The sequence below is a fragment of the Lethenteron reissneri genome, chromosome 4, assembly GCF_015708825.2.
Source record: "Lethenteron reissneri isolate LAM-NWPU_2019-01 chromosome 4, ASM1570882v1, whole genome shotgun sequence".
Lineage (NCBI taxonomy): Eukaryota > Metazoa > Chordata > Hyperoartia > Petromyzontiformes > Petromyzontidae > Lethenteron > Lethenteron reissneri.
Genome location: NC_083782.1, coordinates 9,338,494 through 9,346,110, shown reverse-complemented (window position 1 = coordinate 9,346,110; position 7,617 = coordinate 9,338,494).

Sequence of the window (7,617 nt, the reverse complement as noted above, 5' to 3'; positions counted from 1 at the left end):
CCGAAACGTCGTGATTTTTTATTTTATTTTATTTTTATTTAACTTTTATTAATTACATTTTTTTACCTACGTGACTTTACCAAAAAACAAAAACCCCTAAGAATATGAATCCTTGCAGTCACGAAAGCTTCAAATCTAGAACCAAATAGAAACCTTTTGCAAGGAATCACGTTAGTGCATTAACCACACGCAGTGCTTGTAGTGAACATGAAAACACTAACACGCTCTGATGATATACGGAATTGTCTTTTAAACTCATTGGCCTACACCAGAGACAGCCTTCTTGAGGGCCCAGTCTCACCCACCAGTGTCAGACCAGAATTGCAAGCACCCATTTAATAACAAAAGTGAACGTGTCGACTAAATTACTCTGTAAATAATATATAGCGAGTGGCCCGCTTTAGCGATTCGCAAATTAATTTTGGTTAAAATGCCGCTTCCGAATGCTCAGCGGATTTTTGCAAGCGGTGTCGAAGGGGACGCGTGTATTCCAGTTGATTACTAACATCGTCACTTTCCCTTAGTAAAGCACGCACACGTTATCCATCGTTGAGAATGCTACACGCACTCGACCGGTATCTCCGAATTTGTGGCATCACGCTTGACACCGGTGACAAATTGCGTCAATCGCACGAACGCGAGTTTCCTCTTCGCTTGCATTGCCGGGCAGGTGGCGGCTACACACACACACACACGCGGCCTGTAACCCAGCAACTGTCCAGGCGGGGGACGGTGGATCGCACGAATGTTGTGAGACTCTCCGCCCCGTGCCTGTGCGTCGAGGCGCGTACCATACCCCTGGCTCGCCAGAAGGCAGTACAGCAACAACGCGGGCTTCAGCTAATTAGTCTGCATGGGATCGAGTGTTGCCGCCCTGGCACGTGTAGTTTGCTCCCACATACTAGGAAAAAAACGAATTCATTGGCTGAAAACATCTTCATATATAAGGGACTGCAGAGCTTGGGAAATTATCGGTGCCGGCTCACTGCCTGGCTGTTGTATTCCCGCTTGTCTGTGGTTCTTCCTCCTCGTGCCTCTGAGTCGTCCCCTCTCTCTTCTGGAGTGCGAGAATATTGCGTAGCAGTGCATCACAAGCTAAGATATTATCATCTCGTTTTACAAACCGTTATAGCTTTCTCCAGAAGATGATTTGTGCGAGAAACTGCTGCGGATCATGTGTACGTTAAAATAGCGCAGATTAAGATGCAGAGACGTCCTGTGGAATCCAGAATGTTTAATCACGCGCTGAACCTTTCAGTTTGCTGACCTCCATTAATGCAAGCTCTGTGGGTTCAAGCTGGTTAGTTGCCTTCATTTCACATTCATTATTTTGCTGTTCGAGGATGGTAGCTCGGAGTGATGGCATCAATTAAAAAAACTTCGTTCTCAGTTTTCATTTAAGAAATTCACGAAGCAGACTTTGTAAATAACCGTTGACGTGGTGGAGTGACTGGGTGGAGTGGCGCATGCCTGTAAACCCGCAGTACTCATTCTCATAGCTCCCTGTAGTTGTGCACGTGGGAGCGGTGCTCCCATCATGCTTTGCATGTCGCGTGACATCGCTGGAAGCGCTCGTGTAGAAGCGCACAGCCTCGCTTTCGACCACCAACTCAACAGAGCGGCCACATTGCGATAGACGGCAGCAGGACAGCGAGACAATTGTATATACCGGTTTCGTCCTTAGTAGGAATCATCGGTGCAGTCTGGCCATCATTGCCTAGTGTTGCCTGGTGCCCCTGGAGTTTGTATGGACAAGCCCTCCGTGGCCACTGTGGGGACAGCGAGGCACTGCCCTTAGGTGACACTAAACCGACTTTGATGTGTTCTTTACCTGTACTTAGTCCTGTAATCCAGCTGTTTGACTGCGGTATTGGTGGATCAAGCAATGGTCCATGCGCTGTGAGACTCCCAGTTTTCGGAGATCGTGACGGAGTGTGAATGGCAGTCGGGGATATAAAATCTCGAATGCAGTATTAGTTCCTCCTTATCCAAACGCAGGGCCCTCCTGAGAACTGTATCACGTTGTGTGTCAGGCTCTCTAGAATAAATTAAAGACTCTCGCCTTCTTCTTAACGTCATCAATGAGGGCATGAACGCTCGTGAATGGAGTCGGCAAAGCATCCACAATGTAGGACGGCAGAGCTTGGGCAAATGCCGATGCCAGTTCTGGTTGCCTTGCGGCTCATCTGTGGCTTCCTGAGCCTCCGAATCTCTCTCTGGGAGTGAGTGAGAACGGTGTGTGCGTTACAAATTCTAAATTATTATGATGATTATTATGAAACATAACGGCTGCAGTTTATTTTATTTTATTTTCACCCTCCCCAATGTCGGCTGATGGAAAACCGTAACGTGTTGAAATTGTTTCTGTCCAAACTTACAAAGAGAGTGGAACAGAGAAAAACATTACGACACACGATGTTTTCTCCAACCGTGTCAGTCAAATCGCTCGGCCTACCGTCTCTCTGCGTCCGTGCCCTCTGAAGGAAGGCCACTACCAAGGTGGTGCCTTGCACCAGCGCATTATTAACCAGGGTTCGATTCCCGGCCCAGGCGAGTGATATATTTCAATTGATCCCGATACAGAACGGTATATGAGTCTGTTGTGAAAGCCAGGGACGGTTCTCATCTCCGTCGCAGTGGTGGAAATTCCACATTCCTATGGTGGGAGGCAGCCTCTCCATAGGAGAGCCACTATAGATGCCCCACAATCTGTACTTATGTTACGTACCCTGGAAGGACAAAGGATCGAGACTATCTGTGACTCGGCTTTGAAAAAAAAACTAAATAAAACGATTTTGTTATATTACCAGGTAATGCGCACTGAACTATAACAGCTCTTTTTCAGAAGCGACCTGGCCACAAATGATAGCTCAACAAAGTGGCTTATTGCGTGGAAATGTATAGCGGTGAAACACTCTAAACGCGTGATGTTGATTCTAAACGTGGAGGAAAAAAACCGGAGGCCCCAGAGAAAAATTCACGCGGCCACGGGGAGAGAGAGAGAGACACGCAAACTCTAAATATACAGCAGGCGTCAGGGTCAGGATCGAACCCACGACCAGACGACCTCCTATATGGCCATTGTGACATCATGATCTATTGTGACATCATGATCTATTGTGACATCATGATCCCGAGAGGATGAAAGACCGAGAAGAGCTGTGACAAGGAGATGAGCTCACGACCCTCTGATTCTTCTACTATCGGGCAATGTTGATGGCAGCAGTGGCGAGGTGTTTTGAACTTGCGCATTGATTTGAAGGCAATGTAATGGTCTACAGTGCTCAGTTGCAGAAAGCAATATTTCACTGGCCTCCAGAATACTAAAGACAAAGTAGACTTGGCAGTATCACTCAATCAAAACGTTATGAAAAAAAGGTAATTCATACTCTGACAAAAGACACAATATGAAATTAATCCACACAGGCAAAGTAAAGACCACGCTGATTTAACGCAATGGATTCCTCCGTTTGATTATAGACCCAATAGTTTTTTTCTGAAACTAAAGTAATCTTAAGAAATAATCTGAATTTTTTCTTATTTCACAAATCTGAGTACTAATATCTGCCATAATTGGATTACAGAAACACAGTATTGTACGTAAGCATTATACAATCGGCGATAGCTACGCATGTGGCCTGTAATTCAGCAGATTGGAGGCAGCGAGGGTTGGTGGGTCGCACGAATGTTGTGAAACGCCAGGAGAAGGCGGCACAGCAAAAATGAGGACTCCCATCTGTTCCGTCTGTGTGGGATAGAGCGTTGCTCCCTCACACTATTCGCATTCTTCCGGGTGCTCCGGTTTCCTCCCACATGTATAAACACTCATTGATTTAAAAAAACCATCTTAAATATATATAGAGAGAGGACTGTAAAGCTTGGGGAACTGCTGGTGCCGGCTCACCGCCTGCCTGCTGCTTTCTCACTCGTCAGCGGTTCCTTGCGCCTCCCGAGCGAACGAATCCTGTCTGGCGGCGCACTGCAAGTGGAAGTTGTTGCTATGGTTATTATTACGATTATTATTATGGTTATTTTTACGGTTATTATAATGGTTCATGCTCTATGGTTCTTTCGGTAAAGTCACGTAGGCATAAAATAAAATAAATACAATCACGACGTTTCGGGCGCAACACAAGCATCCGTCATCAGGTGGGACAACCACAGCAAGAAACAATTGCTGAAGTGGTACCACTTGATGACGGACGCTTGTGTTGTGCCCGAAACGTCGAGATCTAATTTATTTTATTTCTACCCACGTGACTTTACCGAAAAAAACCAAAGAGTATGGATCCCTGCAGTCACGAAAACTTCAAATCTATATTATAATGGTAATTATTGTTATTATTATTGTTATTATGGTTGTTATTATTATTGTTATTATATTATTATGGCATATGGAGTCGGACCATAGAGTGTGGAGCTTCGAGATGGCCGTTGGAATCAACTCTGGAAGTAGTTCTGTAGTGTCATCTTCCGGGGGGGGGGGGGGGGGGTGTTTTTCTCTGTCTCCCTCACGACTCAGACGCGCGCGCGGCGGCAAGCACGGCGGCCTCACCCAGAGGCCGTCGCTGTTTTCCGCTTCGTGCTGCCACGTTGGAAGTCGCCATTTTGTGTGGTTGCCCGCTATTTTTCGACTCCATTTGATTTTATATCGCGTATTACAACGTACGCATATTTGTACATATGTGTACGTGTATACGCGGGGTATGTATGTATAAAGTACACACACGTGTGCACACAGACACATACACACGTGTGTACACAAGAATATGTGTAGACACTTGCACAGAATCTGTCTGTATACACTTGTGTGCAGCAGGAAGAGTGAAACACAATGTTGGGGTTGATAATACATCATGACAGCACCTTGTATTCTCTGTGTGCTCAACGCCGTGTGCGGTTACATGCGTGCACACATGTGCATACGTATGCACACCTATATTGACCATATGTACATACGTGCACTGGTGGAGCCAATGGGGGGGGGGGGTGGCACGTGCCCCCCCCCCAATGATCCGATCGAAATCCCTAATTTCGATCGGATCATTGGGGTTTATTAGTAATAAATCGGAATTTTGCGACCCCCACTGCCACTGTGTCGCATATTATTACGTGCCAGGGACTCTATGAGATGATAGGACAATAGTCTGAGTCCATAATTGGCAATGAGTAACGACAAAGCAGTTATAAGTGACTCAGAATTGTGCGCAGTTGCGTATACAGTCCACACGACTTCCCTGAAGGCATCACACAGCTTCAGCGAGCGCGATGCCGATCACACAACGCGGTTCGAATTCGACCCTCGATCGATGGCTGCGCCATCGCCGCACACGCGTCAAATAAAAAGCAAGCGACAAGTCCTTACTTACTCGCAACTCCTCTATCATTTTTCATTGCTGGAGGGGTTGCCCCCCCTACCTGAAAATCCTGGCTCCACCATTGCATACGTGAGCATGTGTTTATCTCCACGTGTAGAAAAAAAATCTGGGTATCAGTTGTAAGAGCACGTAGTCAAAGCACCATTACTTTGCAACACCAACACGCTGCATTGTCAAACTTTAAACGTGACAGGTGTTTTAAACGTGTGGCATCGTGCAGCATTTCCATATTTATAACGTGGTGGCACAATGCCCACAGCCCAGTGACTAGAATTTGGGGGCGGGGGGGGGGGGGATTGCACACAGATGGAACCGTCGCATGTGCGAGACTTTCGCCTGCAGGAAGACGAGAGGTGGCTCTCGTAGGCAGTACAGCGAGTAGGTTGCTGACCTGTTGGTGTGTCGTACGAACAACGCTCTTCTCTTGTGTGCGCGGATTTTCTCTCGGCACTCCACGTGCCTTTATTGTGCGATACAAATTCAAGAATTGGCCAAACATCCCAATGCAGGAGCCTCCTCTGAGACTCGGGGTTTTTCCTTCGTCAAATAAAGTTACTTTGTTTTGTTAAATTTACACTTAGATATTATTCAGCTATTTAACTGCCTGGACAGTGCTGTGGTTTGAGGAAACAATTTTAAGGTCACGAGGTCAAACCCAAGTCATCGTTCTCCCAATCACGCGAGAGCCCCTCTTTGTGGGCAAAACCGAAAGCGGTTAACCTCCAGAGGTACTGGCTCCCGCCATGTGAATGTGGAATTCGGCTCGGGGAACCCCGATCGATTAAGGCGTCACTCGTCGGTGCTGAGTCAATGAAACCGGCTTTCCTCTCATTATAAAGTTATGAAGTGGGATAATCTGTGAATCTGCGACGCCTATTTCCCACGAATGTTTGCCCGCGGATAAGAGGAGTAAAGTCCGCGGGTGACTCCCGTGGATAATAGGATCTGCTCGCGTGAGCACGTGGCTTCTCTGTCAGAGGCCCTGAACAAGCCGTGGAAATTCCATGTTCCCGTGGTGTAAGCTGGGTTATCCATCGGGCAATCGTCATTGATGAGGAATATATTGCTCGTTTCTGGATTTTACAAAAGTATTTTTTTTTAGATCTTGTGTGATGTAGATCCTTGGAATGTCATTAGTGGATCTTTAATGACGTGGAATTTTATTATTTTAAGATTTGAAGACTTGGCGCAACACCTTTTTGAAACTATCTTTTATGTGTACAGGATATGCACGTGTGTATGTATGTCAGTGTAGCACATACACACTGTTTATGCTCTAGCAAGTTTGTTTCCCTTGCTTATACAGTATACGGTACTGTGTATGTACACTTTTGAATGCCGTGTACATGGTGCTCATCTTCATTGCCTGTCCTGAAATCAGCTACGGAAATTCCACGTTGCTATGACGGGGAGGGGGTTCCCAGTCGCACCTTAATCGCACAATCGCTGGCGACTTCGCACGGAGCGTTTCACTTCGCTCGAAACTCACGGCGGGCTCAGCTTGCACCCTCACCGGGCATTGCACTCCCACTCCCGTCGCTTTGTGGCCGCGAGCGCGGGGCGCGAGCCATCCGAGCCGCCGTTCAGCCCACGGTGTCGCATCTCGGCCCGCGATGGGCCAACAAGAATGTCGCTCATCACGGGTAGCAGCAGCGGCCGCACGCACGCACACGCACGCACCCACGCACGCACCCACGCACCAGTCCCACGCACGCGCGCCCACTCAACTTGGTGAGATTTGCTGCTGCGGTGCCGCGCGCATCTGGCCTGCGAACTGCGCGACGTTTGCGGCTAGCGCAGCCGTTGCATTGCACGCGCGGTTGGTGCCTTGTTGAGGATTTCGTGACTAACGCCGGCTCGGACGACGCTTGTAATTCTGCCCGTGGGTCGCTTGCGCCGTCGGGCGCGCTCGCTCGCTCGTTCGCGTGCTCGTGTGCTCGTGGGTGGACGGTGTGGGGGGGGGGGGACGGCTTGGGCAGGGGGCCGTCTGGAATGCCCCCCAACCGCATCGTACCCTCCCCCACCCCCCTTTCTGCTCTGCTGCTGCTGCTTCTGTTACTCTTGTCGGACTCGCCTAATCCTAGTGCAGCACTGGCGTGGTACACGAGCGTGGTCGTGGCTACGTCTCGTTCAGCTCCCAGAATATCAAACTCGACGAATCTGCCGAGGCCACGTGGGTGGGTGCATCAAGTCGGATAGCTCAGTGGGGCCTAACAGAGTAAAATAAAATAAAAAAAAT